Here is a 19,425-nt window from a genome sequence, read left to right as displayed (position 1 = left end):
TAGTTTCAAATGTATAGGACTCTAGAAATGCTACTGTCTTGGTCCTGCCACTATGTTTTTTTAATTGTCATATTGGCAGGTTTGCAGAAACGAGGCCTACAAAACAAATAACGCCTGGGCTGACAGTTGTTGTCTTGCAAGCTTGGTTCAATCTTGCTCGGGACAGGACATAGGTTTGCTTTGGGTGTCTGGTTAACATTTGATGTTCTAAACCGATGAAAAAGGCTCCCGCTGCTTGTTTCGTGGGTGTACCAGACTGATACGACTATGGACTCCTGATAAAGTGCTTCAATAAGTTCCTCCTTTCAATTTGTACTTCTACTGCAACATGAGTTTATTTTCATGCATTTTGATTTGGTGGCTTTCTGCTGTAACAAAGCCCACCATGTTTATTTGGAACTTTGTCATCTGTGCCAAAAAAAAAAGACTCTATAATCATCCTTAATTCAGTTATAAGACCATCGTCTTTTGTGGACAATAACATATATTGTTGCATCTTGCAGAGGACTTTTCCTTTTTGCTTCCTTTATGATAATTTGATTTCCCATGCCAGCTAGTATACTATTATTAGCATGGAAACTGTCTACTTAGCTACCTTACTAACAATTTGATTGGCATACTGGTATATATGCAATTAGCATGAAAACTAGTGCTAAAACAGATGAAGGAGTCAAGTGAAAGCAGCTTGATTCTAGTTTGTGCTAACCTGTCATAACCTATGTGGTGGTCACGTGAGATGAGCGAAGTTCCTGACAGGAGATCGGCTCGGCCTCAACCGCCTGAGCAGAGTTACGCTGAGCAGCACTAGGGACATCAATGGCTTGCATCAGAGTTTCCTCCTGTGCACCGGCTTCTCCCACTCAGCATCTTCATTGAAACAATCCGTGCTCGGACCTGTTTGAAGTGCATCAATTTGAGAAGCAAATCTGCAATGAAAATGAAGAAACCCTGTCAAAATTGCTACAGCCGGCACCCTAGTTAGTACTACCTGCAAATCTGCAATGAAACTGAACCGTACCTGCACTGCAACGCACTACTAGTTGCTACGTCTAGATACATCCATTTCTGCGACATGTAATTCCGAACGGATGGAGTAGTAGTGTAGTGTGCAGAATCGACACTGAGCACCGCCGCTCGCGACACGACAGTACTGTCGCCTCCTGCGTGAACCTCTGTCCCTAAATCACCGGTGTCCAGAACAACAAGCAGTCGTCGCAGAGGACGAAGAAGACCCCCGGGAGCTTGCGGAGGTCGGCGGGGATGGCCAGATGCGAACGGCGTGGGAGCTGGCTGAGGGGATGAGCTCGATTCCGACGGAGGAGACATTTTGGGAGAAGGCTGATATTCTCCGGAGAGAGACCCGGCCGGCGGCGGCAGATGGAGCGCAGGTGCGTCCGGCGGCGACGATGCCCAGAGGTGGAGGCGGCGGCGCCTGTCCCATTCTTGATTCTTCCCTGCGGGCCCAAAATCACTACGCGGGCCAAATCCGTGCAACACAACTCAGAGAAAGCATTACTTATGGGAACCGTCTCCAGTTTCTCAAAAGAAAAAAACAATATGCCGTCTCCAAATTGATGGCGTACAAACTAAATCAAAAAACTCATTGTTTTCTAAGTTTCATAAATATATATATATATAACCATTTAAAAAAAGAATATAAATATAAATAAATATCAATATCCATATGAAATATATTTTCACAATGTATTTATTCAGTATAGTACAGTTGTTAATAATTTTTTCTATATATTTGATAAAAAAATAAAATATTTGACTTTTTAATTGAATTTATATATCATCCATTGGTAGATGAAGGAGTATATTTAACATTATCTACTCGCCTCCACCTACAAAATTGATAAGAACTAAACAAATACTCCCTCCTTTAAAAATATAAGGTGTATTAGTTTTTGGATTTGCTAATTCTAGTCTAGATAAGAATTAGTTAAGCACTCTCTCTGTAAAGAAATATAAGACATTTTTGGTTAGCTACTACTAGTGACCTAAAATATGTCTCATGAGAGTATCATCTAACTCCCTGACCGCATGATCTAGACGCCAATATTCGTGACTTTTTCAACCAGTGTAGGATTTGTAGGTTGGGTCCATCTGTTAACTCCGCGTTGGCTCCGATCACGTACGTGGTTGTATATTTTTTTAACACAGTTACAAGTCAACTCAACGACTCGTAATTGGGCCTAATTTTATTTTTTGCCAGTTGCAAGTCCACCATTCATATGCAATTGAGCCGTTAATCCATTTTTTGTCCCAGTTACAAATTCATGCTATTTTTTTTCTAGAAGGTCAAAGTGCGACCACAAGTTAGAATTTCGAGCATGTTTGAAAATTTTAGATAAGCATATTGGCCTTATCCATGCTATTTACTAAATACATTTGTACCGTCAGTTACATATAAAAGTTTCTCCAAAGCAAAAGAAATTATACCACAATACTTCTTTTTTTTGCGGGAAGTACCAAAATACTATTAAACCATGGAATTTTTTCATTTTCATTTAGTGCAAAATGTATCCCTAATTAGAACTTTTCCCAACAAGAGTCAAAACTAAAAAATGCAAAATCAAAAGAGTGGGAATGCACTACAGTACATGAGACGGAAGTAGGAAGGATAAAATTACCATCCGAAAGCACAAGCGACAGAGTTGAGGGAGAGTTGATGCTCTGTTTTACCTACACAATGCTCTACATCACCACATAGCGTCACGGCCTTTCGTGAGCCGTCGCCAAAGTTTACAGAGACGAAATCGAGACCTTGAAAAGCAGTCTGGTGCACAGTGCACTGCTCATCTCAAGTAAATAGGACCTTGAAACCAGGTAGGCTAGCTGATATAGATACGGAAGTTCATCACCAAACCTCTCCAGCCAGAACACTGATATAGATACAGAAATCAATGTTGCTGAAATTGTCCTTCACTCCCTCATTGTAACACTAAAATAGACCCACGAGTAGTTACATTCATCTAGAGCATGCATGTGATAATAATGCTGAAATTGATCCTAGCCCTAGAGATGATCAAACACAGACAGAAAATAATGTTGGAGGTGAAGAAAATCGTGATAACACTGAGGCTAGTAATATTGACGGCAATTTGAATACTTCACCTACTGCGGATGTTGGTGATTCTTTTCATCTTGATATATTTGATCCAAGAAATTGGGATTCCCTTGATTCTCAGCAAATTGATATTTTAGCAGAAAAGGGCCCTCAAAGGGACACATTATTTAAGAAAGGTCGCAAGGATAAATATAAAAGGAGGTTTTCTGCACTATTCTACACTAGAATTCTATCAAATGGAGAGCATTGTGATAGGGATTGGCTTGTCTATTCTGAGGAACTAGATAAAGTATTTTGCTTTGGTTGTAAATTATTTGCAAAAGGGCATCGAAAAGGTAATTTGGCAAATGAAGGGTACAATGATTGGACACATCTTGGCACTAGACTGAAAGAGCATGAGACAAGTGCAGATCATGTTTTGAATATGACCACTTGGTATGAGTTGCGTAGTAGATTGCAAACGCATCAAACTATTGATAAAGCCGCGCAGCGACAACTAGAGGGTGAAAAGGACCATTTGAGAAAGGTTTTGTTCAGAATTGTTTGCATTGTAAAATTTATTTCCAAGCATAATCTCGCATTTCGTGGTACCAATAGCAAATTGTACGAAGATAGCAACGGAAATTTCTTGGGTTTGGTTGAGATGTTGGCTGATTTTGACCCGGTTATTCAGGAGCATGTTCGTCGTATTACAAATGATGAAACTCATGCACATTATCTTGATCATAAGATCCAGAATGAGTTGATACATTTGCTTGCTTCTGCTATTAAGTCTAAGATTGTTAAGAAAATAAAGAGTGCAAAATATTTCTCTGTCATACTTGATTGTACCCCTGATGCAAGCCATCAAGAGCAAATGTCTATAATCATAAGATATGTGGATTCATCTTCAAGTCATGTTTGCGTAGAAGAATCATTTTTAGGATTTTTAGATGTAAATGATATGACTGGGCATGGGCTGTTTGAAGTGCTAGAGAATGAACTAAAGCTTCTTGATCTTGATATAGATGATGTTAGAGGACAAGGTTATGATAACGGTTCAAATATGAAAGGAACACATCATGGAGTCCAAAGGAGACTTTTGAATGTAAATCCTCGAGCTTTCTATTCTGCTTGTGGTTGTCATAGCCTTAATTTGACACTTTGTGATATGGCCAAGACTTGTGCTAAAGCTAAAGACTTCTTCGGAATTATCCAACGCATATATACTATATTTGCTAATTCTACTAAGAAGTGGCATATTCTGAAGGAGAACATCACTGGATTAACTCCCAAGTCAGTGTCAGCTACACGTTGGGAGAGTCGTGTTGACAGTGTTAAAGCTATTCGACTTCAATGTGCAGAGATTCTGGAGGCCCTACTTCAGGTACCCAATTTTTTCATATTATAATGATGTAATTCTATTATCCATCTCCAAGTATACCATATTTTTTAATTTTTATTTCAGGTAGCTGAGACAGATAATGACATAAAAACGAGTAGTGAGGCTAAAGGTTTGGCAAATAATGAACTTGGAGAGTATGAATTTATAGTGGCAATAGTCATTTGGTATGAGGTATTGTATGCTGTTAATTTAGTAAGCAAACACTTGCAAGCAAAGGATATGCTTATTGATGTTGCTATTGAGAAAGTGCAAGGACTGATTACTTTCTTCAAGGGGTATCGGGATACTGGTTTTTTAGAAGCATTGGAGACGGCCAAAGCAATTGCACTTGATATGGATGTTGGTACAACATTTCGTAAAAGAAGGGAAATTAAAAGAAACAGACATTTTGATGAGAAACCAGATGACACAAACATTGCCACATAGTCTGCAGAGGAATCATTTAGAGTTCACTATTTTGTACGTATTGTTGATCAAGTAATTAGCTCACTTACAAGCAGATTTGAACAATACCAGGGTTATCAGAAAATATTTGGTTTCTTATTTACCTCTGAAACATTGCAGTCCTTGGATAAGAAGAGCTTGAAAACTTCTTGTGATAATCTGGAGGTTCCTCTTACAAAGGATGGAAAAATCTGACATTGATGCCAACGAACTGTATGTGGAGTTGATGTTTCTTCAATATTTCATCCCAAAAGAAAATATTGGGCCCGTTGAAATTTTAAAGTTCTTAAAGCGGCATGATTGTTTTCCCAATGCAAGTATTGCATATAGAGTTCTTTTGACCATCCCTGTGACTGTTGCATTAGCAGAACGGAGCTTTTCGAAATTGAAGCTATTGAAGTCTTATATGCGCACTACCATGACACAACAAAGACTTACTGATTTGGCCACAATAGCTCTTGAGAGTGAAGTATTGGAGAAGATTGATTATGAGGATATTATTGAAGATTTTATTTCAAGGAACACCAAAAGAATGATGTTATTTAAGTGAAGACTTAGACTTTACAACCAAGAATAGGTACGATTCTTGATATTTTCCATTGCTATGTAAGATATTATGATCTTTATATTATAGTATAGTTATATTTATCTAGGTTTTCTAGTGAGGTAGGGCCCATTTTAGAGTTTCGCACCGGGCCTTGGATTTTGCCGGCCCGGCCCTGCTCTCGAACATCTCCTTCTCCGCCTCCTTCATGGATCAGAAGCGGGAGACAGGGTTAGGTCGTGTCGGGTGGATCTGCAAATAGAGAGAGGAAATTATCGGTCTGGCCGGGAAAAGTCGAACAGAGAGTAATCAGTGGTGATCTTACGGTCGTATCTTTGATTAGGGCGGCGATGGCGGCCAGCGGCGCCTCGCTTCAGTGGACGATCGGTGGGGAACAACAAGACGAGAACCAACGAAGGCTGGAGTCTCTCCAGCAGATCCCTTTTCCCTACTTTTTCTTTTGAGAATCTTTTTTCCCTACTTATTAAAAGACCAATCCCGGTAGTTGAGTTGGCCCAAGGTTTTGGTTACCGAATGAGGCAATTTTACCCCAGGGGGACGGGTAAATGTGGTTACCACGGTTACCGACAAATACCGAGAAATACCGAGAATATTTTGAGCGAATTTTATAGTTGAATTTTGAATTCAAATAAGTGAATGAACGAATATTCAAACCAGAGACCTCTCAAAACAGGAACTAGGTTGCTACGAACATGCCAGAACCAACTCTAATGGCATTAATTAGATCCTATGTACTTTACTGTAAATCGAGTGTTTAAATTCAAAAATTTCAAAAAACTGGTATGTTTTGCTCGGTATGGCGATTTACCGAGGGGCACGGAAATACGCGGTAACCATGGGAAATCTTGAAATTTCGACTGGTAACCAAAACCTTGGTTGACCCAGAAGTTTTATTTTCACAATCTCGGTATAGTTGATTTTGGATGCTGATATCCACCACACGTGTGACATAATAGGCATTCACCCACACACCATGTGTGGCATGAGCAGGGGGCAGCCCACACGGGCTGTGTGTGGGCGAACAGTAGAATTGCCCACACATGTGGCCGCAGCTACATCGTGCCACACGTGCAACAAGTATTACTCAGGCCCCGTCCCGCCCGTGTGGCACGAAGCAAATATGCCCACCTATTCTGGCGCAATTACATTAGGTATCCGCGGGGTGACGATTTAGTTGCCATCCGGGATGGCAGATGTAGTTATCCGGGATGACAAATATGGTTGTAAAAGCATGGCAACTCTCTCTGTTTTGGTTAACTATAGTTGCCATGTCTAATTTACGGTAGTTGTCGCGTGTAATCAAACCATAGTTGTCGTGTGTGATTAACTACTTGCCACATATGGTCAACCAATAGTTGCCATGTGTGTTTATCTAATTGCCACGCATGGTTAATCACAGTTGCCATGTATGTTTATCTAATTGCCACGTACGCGCAACTGCAGTTGCCGTCTAGCAAACAATTTGTTAGAGTTGTGTCGAATATTATTGTACAAGGTAGGTTACAGTTGGACTTGGTTTTGGACTGTGTGTAGATAGGGTAGGAGTTGTGTCCTAATAGGACACCTGTATCCTAGGCCTCTCATATATATCGGGGGTAGACACACGATGTAACCTATGCCAACATAATAGCACGGGTACGCGGGGGAGCCGGCGGCGTGTGCCGTCGCCCAGGCGGCCGGGGTGCGGTATTGTGACGGTGTCATGGGAGGAGCGCCCGTAGTCAGGCCCCGGGGATGTAGCCATATCGGTGAACCTCGTTAAAAAATCTCGGTGTCGTGCCTCGTGTGATTGCTTGGTCCTCGGTAGATCGATGGAGTGCCTCGGATTTATTCTAACAAGTGGTATCATGAGCAAGGTTCGACGAGGAGACAGATTGAACCAGAGGAGGAAGAACGTATCGACGAACTTGTGTGAAGGGGATAGCAGACGTGGAGGGGAGTCAGTCCACGAGTTGTCGTTGTCGAGTCCTAACCAGGAGGCAGCGATCAAGTGTACACGGTTGTTGTAGTTCTTCGAGAAGCAATCGGGATCGACAGTAGTATGGAGAGCAATTGTTCTCGACGAGATCGGATCACGGCGTGCGTCGCGTGTACAAACAGTAGTCCTCCGCGTGCCCGATACGGAAGGCGTGCAACGCAAGTAGATCGAATAGATCGATCGAAGGCAGCGGCTACGCGTGCAGAAACCAGCGGCGTTGGGGATTGATTCTGTCAAGTACGTACGTACGTATCAGTGGTGATTTGCTGCATATCGAGACATGAGTTTTGTTGAAAAAAAGGGAAAGCGTCTGGACTCATGGATGCGCATGCTGTCCATCCTCAGCAAGCAGAGGGAGAGGCAAATCAGTCTAGAGGCTACAAGCATGCATGGAAACGTGGTGGAGTTTGGATCTCTACGATGGTGTGCATATCGGAAGGCTACTACAGGGATTTCTTCATTGTCTCTTTGCTTGGTACACGTACAGTTTACGTACGGGATGGCGACGGTTGTATGCTGCAATGAATAAAGACGTGGAGTCACAAATCCATGGGAGATCAATACCAAATGGCGCGGAATGCCAAGTTGATCAAGATGGACACCGTGCGACGAGAGACGACGTGCGCATAAGGCTCGGAGGAGTCTAGAGTGCGTTGTGACAGGATCATGCATACACACGGCGTCAAGGCAATGCACAGAGATGTGCGGGGCGGACACGACGCAGGGTGGAGCATGGTTGTAGTCAGATAATTTCGGTTGGGACGGACTGGATTGTCTGATGGACTGACATGGTGTTGGGGAACGTAGTAATTTCAAAAAAAAAATTCTACGCACACACAAGATCATGGTGATGCATAGCAACGAGAGGGGCGAGTGTTGTGTACGTACCCTCGTAGACCGAAGCGGAAGCGTTGACGCAATGTAGAGGAAGTAGTCGTATGTCTTCCCGGTCCAACCGATCCAAGCACCGTTACTCCGGCACCTCCGAGTTCTTGACACACGTACAGCTCGATGACGCACCCCGGGCTCCGATCCAGCAAAGCTTCGGGGAGGAGTTTCGTCAGCACGACGGTGTGGTGACGATCTTGATGTTCAACCGTCGCAGGGCTTCTCCTAAGCACCGCTACAATATGACCGAGGTGTAATATCGTGGAGGGGGGCACCGCACCCGGCTGAGGAACGGTCACGAAGATCAACTTGTGTGTCCTAGGGTGCCCCCTGCCCCCGTATATAAAGGAGCAAGGGGGGAGGCCGGCCGGCCCATTGGGGCGCGCCAAGGAGGAGGAATTCTCCTCCTAGTAGGAGTAGGATTCCTCCTTTCCTACTCCTACTAGGAGGGGGAAGGAAGGGGGAGAGGGGGGAAGGAAAGGGGGGCGCCACCCCCCTCCTAGTCCAATTCGGGCCAGAGGGAGAGGGGGCGCGCGGCCCACCCTGGCCGCCCCTCTCTCTTCCCACCAAGGCCCATGTGGCCCATTAACTCTCCTGGGGGGTTCCGGTAACCCCCCCCCCCCGGCACTCCGGTTTTCTCCGAAATCACCCGGAACAATTCCGGTGTCCGAATATAGTCGTCCAATATATCAATATTTATGTCTAGACCATTTCGAGACTCCTCGTCATGACCATGATCACATCCGGGACTCCGAACAACCTTAGGTACATCAAAATACATAAACTCATAAAGAAATTGTCATCGTAACTTTAAGCGTGCGGACCCTACGGTTCGAGAACAATGTAGACATGACCAAGGCACGTCTCCGGTCAATAACCAATAGCGGGACCTGGATGCCCATATTGGTTCCTACATTTTCTACGAAGATCTTTATCGGTCAGACCGCATAGCAACATACGTTGTTCCCTTTGTCATCGGTGTGTTACTTGCCCGAGATTCAATCGTCGGTATCCAATACCTAGTTCAATCTCGTTACCGGCAAGTCTCTTTTCTCGTTCCGTAATGCATCATCTCGCAACTAACTCATTAGTTGCAATGCTTGCAAGGCTTAAGTGATGTGCATTACCGAGAGGGCCCAGAGATACCTCTCCAACATTCGAAGTGACAAATCCTAATCTCGAAATACGCCAACCCAACAAGTACCTTTGGAGACACCTGTAGAGCACCTTTATAATCACCCAGTTAAGTTGTGATGTTTGGTAGCACACAAAGTGTTCCTCCGGTAAACGGGAGTTGCATAATCTCATAGTCATAGGAACATGTATAAGTCATGAAGAAAGCAATAGCAACATACTAAACGATCGGGTGCTAAGCTAACGGAATGGGTCATGTCAATCAGATCATTCAACTAATGATGTGATCCCATTAATCAAATAACAACGCTTTGTCCATGGTTAGGAAACATAACCATCTTTCATTAACAAGCTAGTCAAGTAGAGGCATACTAGTGACACTCTGTTTGTCTATATATTCACACATGTATTATGTTTCCGGTTAATACAATTCTAGCATGAATAATAAACATTTATCATGATATAAGGAAATAAATAATAACTTTATTATTGCCTCTTGGGCATATTTCCTTCAGTCTCCCACTTGCACTAGAGTCAATAATCTAGATTACACAGTAATGATTCTAACACCCATGGAGTCTTGGTGCTGATCATGTTTTGCTCGTGGAAGAGGCTTAGTCAACGGGTCTGCAACATTCAGATCCGTATGTATCTTGCAAATCTCTATGTCTCCCACCTGGACTAGATCCCGGATGGAATTGAAGCGTTTCTTGATGTGCTTGGTTCTCTTGTGAAATCTGGATTCCTTCGCTAAGGCAGTCACACCAGTATTGTCACAAAAGATTTTCATTGGACCCGATGCACTAGGTATGACACCTAGATCGGATATGAACTCCTTCATCCAGTCCTTCATTGGCTGCTTCCGAAGCAGCTATGTATTCCGCTTCACACGTAGATCCCGCCACGACGCTTTGTTTTGAACTGCACCAACTGACAGCTCCACCGTTTAATGTAAACACATATCCGTCTTGCGATTTAGAATCGTCCGGATCAGTGTCAAAGCTTGCATCAACGTAACCATTTACGATGAGCTCTATGTCACTTCCATATACGAGAAACATATCCTTAGTCCTTTTCAGGTACTTCAGGATGTTCTTGACCGCAGTCCAGTGATCCACTCCTGGATTACTTTGGTACCTCCCTGCTAAACTTATAGCAAGGCACACATCAGGTCTGGTACACAGCATTGCATACATGATAGAGCCTATGGCTGAAGCATAGGGAACATCTTTCATTTTCTCTCTATCTTCTGCAGTGGTCGGGCATTGAGTCTTACTCAACTTCACACCTTGCAATGCAGGCAAGCACCCTTTCTTTGCTTGATCCATTTTGAAGTTCTTCAAAACTTTGTCAAGGTATGTGCTTTGTGAAAGTCCAATTAAGCGTCTTGATCTATCTCTATAATGCCTAATATGTAAGCAGCTTCACCGAGGTCTTTCATTGAAAAACTTTTATTCAAGTATCCCTTTATGCTATCCAGAAATTCTATATCATTTCCAATCAATAATATGTCATCCACATATAATATTAGAAATGCTACAGAGCTCCCACTCACTTTCTTGTAAATACAGGCTTCTCCAAAAGTCTGTGTAAACCCAAATGCTTTGATCACACTATCAAAGCATTTATTCCAACTCCGAGAGGCTTGCACCAGTCCATAAATGGATCGCTGGAGCTTGCACACTTTGTTAGCTCCCTTTGGATCGATAAAACCTTCTGGTTGCATCATATACAACTCTTCCTCCAGAAACCCATTCAGGAATGCAGTTTTTACATCCATTTGCTAAATTTCATAATCGTAAAATGCGGCAATTGCTAACATGATTCGGACAGACTTAAGCATCTCTACGGGTGAGAAGGTCTCATCGTAGTCAATCCCTTGAACTTGTCGAAAACCTTTTGCAACAAGTCGAGCTTTCTGGACAGTAACATTACCATCAGCGTCAGTCTTCTTCTTGAAGATCCATTTATTCTCTATTGCCTGCCGACCATCGGGCAAGTCAACCAAAGTCCATACTTTGTTCTAATACATGGATCCCATCTCAGATTTCATGGCTTCAAGCCATTTTGCGGAATCTGGGCTCACCATCGCTTCTTCATAGTTCGTAGGTTCATCATGATCTAGTAGCATGACTTCCAGAATAGGATTACCGTACCACTCAGGTGCGGATCTTACTCTGTTTGACCTACGAGGTTCTGTAGTAACTTGATCTGAAGTTCTATGATCATCATCATCAACTTCCTCACTAGTTGGTTTTGACGTCACAGAAACCGGTTCCTGTGATGCACTATTTTACAACAAGGGAGCAGGTACAGTTACCTCATCAAGTTCTTCTTTCCTCCCACTCACTTCTTTCGAGAGAAACTCCTTCTTAGCAACGAATGTCTTGCCTTCGGATCTGTGATAGAAGGTGTACCCAACTGTCTCTTTTGGGTATCCTATGAAGACACATTTCTCCGATTTGGGTTCGAGCTTATCAGGTTGAAGCTTTTTCACATAAGCATCGCAGCCCCAAACTTTAAGAAACGACAACTTTGGTTTCTTGCCAAACCATAGTTCATAAGGTGTCGTCTCAACGGATTTTGATGGTACCCTATTTAATGTGAATATGGCCGTCTCTAAAGCATAATCCCAAAATGATAGCGGTAAATCTGTAAGAGACATCATAGATCGCACCATATCAAGTAAAGTACGATTACGACGTCCGGACACACCATTACGCTGTGGTGTTCCGGGTGGCATGAGTTGCGAAACTATTCCGCATTGTTTCAAGTGTAGACCAAACTCGTAACTCAAATATTCTCCTCCACGATTAGATCGTAGAAACTTTATTTTCTTATTACGATGATTTTCAACTTCACTCTGAAATTCTTTGAACTTTTCAAATGTTTCAGGCTTATGCTTCATTAAGTAGGTATACCCATATCTTCTTAAATCATCTGTGAAGGTGAGAAAATAACGATATCCGCCACGAGCCTCAACATTCATTGGACCACATACATCTGTATGTATGATTTCCAACAAATCTGTTGCTCTCTCCATAGTACCGGAGAACGGTGTTTTAGTCATATTGCCCATGAGGCACGGTTCGCAAGTACCAAGTGATTCATAATCAAGTGGTTCCAAAAGTCCATCAGTATGGAGTTTCTTCATGCGCTTTACACCGATATGACCTAAACGGCAGTACCACAAATAAGTTGCACTATCATTATCAACTCTGCATCTTTTGGCTTCAACATTATGAATATGTGTATCACTACTATCAAGATTCATCAAAAATAGACCACTCTTCAAGGGTGCATGACCATAAAAGATATTACTCATATAAATAGAACAACCATTATTCTTTGATTTAAATGAATAACCGTCTCGCATCAAACAAGATCCAGATATAATGTTCATGCTCAACGCTGGCACCAAATAACAATTATTTAGGTCTAATACTAATCCCGAAGGTAGATGTAGAGGTAGCGTGCCGACCGCGATCACATCGACTTTGGAACCATTTCCCACGCGCATCGTCACCTCGTCCTTTGCTAGTGTTCGCTTAATCCGTAGTCCCTGTTTTGAGTTGCAAATATTAGCAACAGAACCAGTATCAAATACCCAGGTGCTACTGCGAGCTCTAGTAAGGTACACATCAATAACATGTATATCACATATACCTTTGTTCACCTTGCCATCCTTCTTATCCGCCAAATACTTGGGCAGTTCCGCTTCCAGTGACCAGTCTGCTTGTAGTAGAAGCACTCAGTTTCAGGCTTAGGTCCAGACTTGGGTTTCTTCTCTTGCTGTTCTTCTTGAAGTTCCCCTTCTTCTTCCCTTTGCCCTTTTTCCTGAAACTAGTGGTCTTGTTGACCATCAACACTTGATGCTCCTTCTTGATTTCTACCTCCGCAGCCTTTAGCATTGCGAAGAGCTCGGGAATTGTCTTATCCATCCCTTGCATATTATAGTTCATCACGAAGCTCTTGTAGCTTGGTGGAAGTGATTGGAGAATTCTTTCAATGACGCTATCATCCGGAAGAGTAACTCCCAGTTGAATCAAGTGATTACAATACCCAGACATCTTGAGTATATGCTCACTGACAGAACTATTCTCCTCCATCTTATAGCTAAAGAACTTATTGGAGACTTCATATCTCTCAATCCGGGCATTCTTCTGGAATATTAACTTCAACTGCTGGAACATCTCATATGCTCCATGACGTTCAAAACATCGTTGAAGTCCCGGTTCTAAGACGTAAAGCATGGCACATTGAACTATCGAGTAGTCATCAGCTTTGCTCTGCCAGACGTTCTTAATGCCGTTAGTTGCATCAGCAGCAGGCCTGGCACCCAGCGGTGCTTCCAGGACGTAACTTTTCTGTGCAGCAATGAGGATAATCCTCAAGTTACGGACCCAGTACGCGTAGTTGCTACCATCATCTTTCAACTTTGCTTTCTCAAGGAACGCATTAAAATTCAACGGAACAACAACACGGGCCATCTATCTACAATCAACATAGACAAGCAAGATACTATCAGGTACTAAGTTCATGATAAATTTAAGTTCAATTAATCATATTACTTAAGAACTCCCACTTAGATAGACATCCCTCTAATCTCTAAGTGATCACGTGATCCAAATTCAACTAAACCATAACCGATCATCACGTGAAATGGAATAGTTTTCAATGGTGAACATCTCATGTTGATCATATCTACTATATGATTCACGCTCGACCTTTCGGTCCCCATGTTCCGAGGCCATATCTGCATATGCTAGGCTCGTCAAGTTTAACCCGAGTATTCTGCGTGTGCAAAACTGGCTTGCACCCGTTGTAGATGGACGTAGAGCTTATCACACCCGATTATCACGTGGTGTCTGGGCACGACGAACTTTGGCAATGGTTCATACTCAGGGAGAACACTTCTTGATAATTAGTGAGGGATCATCTTAAAATGCTACCGTCAATCAAAGCAAGATAAGATGCATAAAAGATAAACATCACATGCAATCAATATAAGTGATATGATATGGCCATCATCGTCTTGTGCTTGTGATCTCCATCTCCGAAGCACCGTCATGATCACCATCGTTACCGGCGCGACACCTTGATCTCCATCGTAGCATCGTTGTCGTCTCGCCAATCTTATGCTTCTACGACTATCACTACCGCTTAGTGATAAAGTAAAGCACTACAGGGCGATTGCATTGCATACAATAAAGCGACAACCATATGGCTCCTGCCAGTTGCCGATAACTCGGTTACAAAACATGATCATCTCATACAATAAAATTTAGCATCATGTCTTGACCATATCACATCACAACATGCCCTGCAAAAACAAGTTAGACGTCCTCTACTTTGTTTGCAAGTTTTACGTGGCTGCTACGGGCTTAAGCAAGAACCAATCTCACCTACGCATCAAAACCACAACGATAGTTTGTCAAGTTGGTGTTGTTTTAACCTTCGCAAGGACCGGGCGTAGCCACACTCGGTTCAACTAAAGTTGGAGAAACTGACACCCGCAAGCCACCTGTGTGCAAAGCACGGCGGTAGAACCAGTCTCGCGTAAGCGTACGCATAATGTCGGTCCGGGCCGCTTCATCCAACAATACTGCCGAACCAAAGTATGACATGCTGGTAAGCAGTATGACTTATATCGCCCACAACTCACTTGTGTTCTACTCGTGCATATAACATCAAACCATAAAACCTAGGCTCGGATGCCACTATTGGGGAACGTAGTAATTTCAAAAAGTTTCCTACGCACACACAAGATCATGGTGATGCATAGCAATGAGAGGGGAGAGTGTTGTCTACGTACCCTTGTAGACCGAAGCGGAAGCGTTGACGCAACGTAGAGGAAGTAGTCGTATGTCTTCCCGGTCCAACCGATCCAAGCACCGTTACTCCGGCACCTTTGACACACGTACAGCTCGATGACGCACCCCGGGCTCCGATCCAGCAAAGCTTTGGGGAGGAGTTTCGTCAGCACGACGGCGTGGTGACGATCTTGATGTTCAACCGTCGCAGGGCTTCGCCTAAGCACCGCTACAATATGACCGAGGTGTAATATCATGGAGGGGGGCACCGCACACGGCTGAGGAACGATCACGAAGATCAACTTGCGTGTCCTAGGGTGCCCCCCTGCCCCCGTATATAAAGGAGCAAGGGGGGAGGCCGGCCGGCCCCTTGGGGCGCGCCTAGTAGGAGTAGGATTCCTCCTTTCCTACTCCTACTAGGAGGGGGGAGGAAGGGGGAGAAGGGGGAAGGAAAGGGGGGGCGCCGCCCCCCCCCTCCTAGTCCAATTCGGACTAGAGGGAGAGGGGGCGCGCGGCCCACCCTGGCCGCCCCTCTCTCTTCCCACCAAGGCCCATGTTGCCCATTAACTTTCCCGGGGGGTTCTGGTAACCCCCCCGGCACTCCGATTTTCTCCGAAATCACCCGGAACAATTCCGGTGTCCGAATATAGTCGTCCAATATATCAACCTTTATGTCTCGACCATTTTGAGACTCCTCGTCATGTCAGTGATCACATCCGGGACTCTGAACAACCTTCGGTACATCAAAATACATAAACTCATAAAGAAACTGTCATCGTAACTTTAAGCGTGCGGACCCTACGGTTCGAGAACAATGTAGACATGACCGAGACACGTCTCCGGTCAATAACCAATAGCGGGACCTGGATGCCCATATTGGTTCCTACATTTTCTACGAAGATCTTTATCGGTCAGACCGCATAACAACATACGTTGTTCCCTTTGTCATCGGTATGTTACTTGCCCGAGATTTGATCGTCGGTATCCAATACCTAGTTCAATCTCATTATCGGCAAGTCTCTTTACTCGTTCCGTAATGCATCATCTCGCAACTAACTCATTAGTTGCAATGCTTGCAAGGATTAAGTGATGTGCATTACCGAGAGGGCCCAGAGATACCTCTCCGACATTCGGAGTGACAAATCCTAATCTCGAAATACGCCAACCCAACAAGTACCTTTGGAGACACCTGTAGAGCACCTTTATAATCACCCAGTTATGTTGTGACGTTTGGTAGCACACAAAGTGTTCCTCCGATAAACGGGAGTTGCATAATTTCATAGTCATAGGAACATGTATAAGTCATGAAGAAAGCAATAGCAACATACTAAACGATCGGGTGCTAAGCTAACGGAATAGGTCATTTCAATCACATTATTCAACTAATGATGTGATCCCGTTAATCAAATAACAACTCTTTGTCCATGGTTAGGAAACATAACCATCTTTGATTAACAAGCTAGTCAAGTAGAGGCATACTAGTGACACTCTGTTTGTCTATATATTCACACATGTATTATGTTTCCGGTTAACAGAATTCTAGCATGAATAATAAACATTTATCATGATATAAGGAAATAAATAATAACTTTATTATTGCCTCTAGGGTATATTTCCTTCACATGGATGTTGGTCAAAGCAGAAGACGACGGTGATTTCAGCGACGACGACATAGGAGTGTGATGGTGATGGTGGCCAGCTTCTGGGGCATGGAAACACGTGGTGCAGGCCTGAGGGCTTGTGCGGCTTGGACGAGACTAAGGCGCGGGGTTGATTCAAGGCAGTGTACACATGAGAGCTTGAAGTCAACAGGGCGCGGGGTAGCATGGCGCAGCAACATGGAGTCATGTTGAAGGTGGAGCTGGAGTTTGACGGAAGACTTCAGTCTGTGCTGATGGAGAGCTACGATGTAAGATATCGGAGAATCGAACCCTATTTCAGCGGAATAGCGAGAGACACATGGATCGGACTGGGGCCCAATGGTCTGTGGAGACGTGGTACTCGGCATCGGTCGGTGATGATCGGTGGTTCTCTGCAGTGGGGGTTGAGGAAGTGTGGCTAGCTACCCAGGAGACTCGACCAGGACAGCAGAGGCTCGACGCGGTGATAGCGGCGAGGCGTGCGGTAAGCACGGGACATAATGATAGACCAAGGCACTAATGGTGAGATGTGTGGTCAGACAAAGTGTGCAGGGGTGCTGAAGCAGTGTTGACAAGTAGCAGATTCAAGTTGGTGACTGGGTCTATCTGGTGCCCGTTGATGGACAGGAGTTGACCATGGAAGAATCTGAGAAAGTGGCGGAAAGTCTGAAATTGTCAAAGTCTGAGAGAGTACATGGCCGTATATTCTGTGGTGTTCAGTGCACATGGCAAAGTGCGGATGACAAGACAGAAGGAGGCAGAGTGCTATAGTTGTGGGACATGTCAAAGGCTATCCGGGAAAAAAGGACGAGACAACTGTGAATTTGACTCAGGGTGACACAGGGAGACGGTGAAATTCCTTCAAGTTTCAGGAAGGCGGTCAAGGAAGAGCGGTGACGTTGAGTTCACGTAACTCTTATATGTGGCGTCCAATATGTGAGTTGTTCACTTTCACGCAGACAGTGGTCGGTGTGTGATGGTGTTGAACGGATTCTCCAGAAGTTGGGAGCACAAAGTAGAGTAATAAGGAATTTAATTTTGCTCGAGTGTTGACTGTGAAGAAGACAAGAATGGACTACAGTTGCAGGTGGAGTCACGTGGAGTTTGGGAGTAGCAGCGGTGCTCATGGCGTATCTCAAGTCCAATGTACATGGAGGTTCGACGCACGGATGAATCCAAGGTGGTGGAGAATATTCGCCAAGGTGGAGTTTGTTAGAGTTGTGTCGAATATTATTGTACAAGGTAGGTTATAGTTGGACTTGGTTTTGGACTGTGTGTAGACAGGGTAGGAGTTGTGTCCTAATAGGACACCTGTATCCTAGGCCTCTCATATATATCGGGGATAGACACATGATGTAACCTATGCCAACATAATATCACGGGCACGCGGGGGTGCCGGCGGTGTGTGCCGGCGCCCGGGCGGCCCGGGTGCGGTATTTTGACGGTGTCATGGGGAGGAGCGCCCGTAGTCATGCCCCTGGGATGTAGCCATATCGGTGAACCTCGTTAACAAATCTCGGTGTCATGCCTCGTGTGATTGCTTGGTCCTCGGTAGACCGACGGAGTGCGTCGGATTTATTCTAACAAGAATCATAGTTGCCACGTGTGTTTGCCTAGTTGCCATGTACGCGCAACTGCAGTTGCCATCCAACAATGTACGACTGATGTGTGGGCGAAAAGCAGTTCGCCCACACGCGCATGGACTAGGTGGTGGCTGTGTGGGCAGAAACTAGTTCACCCACACAGCGCAGCTGGCAACTGCGTGCTGTGGGGCGTGTGGACGACCTCTCCAACGCCCACACACCGGCCTTGTCCTACGTGGCTCGCGAAAACTGTCTCGCTATGTCAAGATTCGTGTAAACTTAACTGGATGGTGATTCAAGCGTGTGGGCGAGTTGCAATGTTACCACACGTGTGAGCGTTAGTGTTTTCGTTGATTTTTGGCGATTTTTTTATATACGTAACTGAACATCCAATGCCTATTTTAATTTAAATTTTATTTCAGGCGTATAGTTCTGAGATATAGCAAAGCTCCCATGTTTTCTTATGAGTAAGTCCACTTCGGCATGGTTATTCTAAATATGTTTGCTAAGTTGTGTGTGTCTAACATGTCGTTTGTTTTACAAAAGGTTGAAGAAAGAGGAAGTTTTTCAACTTAATTTCATCCAAGAATGTTTTCCTTGGTACTAGCAAAGAAGAAGCATTTGACTGGTATGTGAGCTCGTGTGTATCTACTACAAAAACTAGGTTGACAATACCTTATATCTCGTATTTGAACGATTTATTTTCCCCATCTATTTTCATGCGGCGATGTGACTGAAGAGATGGCAAGAAGCTTTTTCTTGAGAACCAAATCATCCTCTCTGTAGCCTGGTTTTGGGATCGTATTAATATATAGGTGGGTTTGCTCCAGTGTTTCTGCTACCGTCCAGGAGAGAAGGTTTATTTATCAACTGCTCTTACAAGTTGTTTGGTTATTAGTCAGCAATGTGTGGTAGTAATCTGC

Source organism: Triticum aestivum, chromosome 4A (genome assembly GCF_018294505.1).
Source record: "Triticum aestivum cultivar Chinese Spring chromosome 4A, IWGSC CS RefSeq v2.1, whole genome shotgun sequence".
Lineage (NCBI taxonomy): Eukaryota > Viridiplantae > Streptophyta > Magnoliopsida > Poales > Poaceae > Triticum > Triticum aestivum.
The sequence above is the reverse complement of the archived record's forward strand: the minus strand, read 5'-3'. Positions refer to the sequence as shown.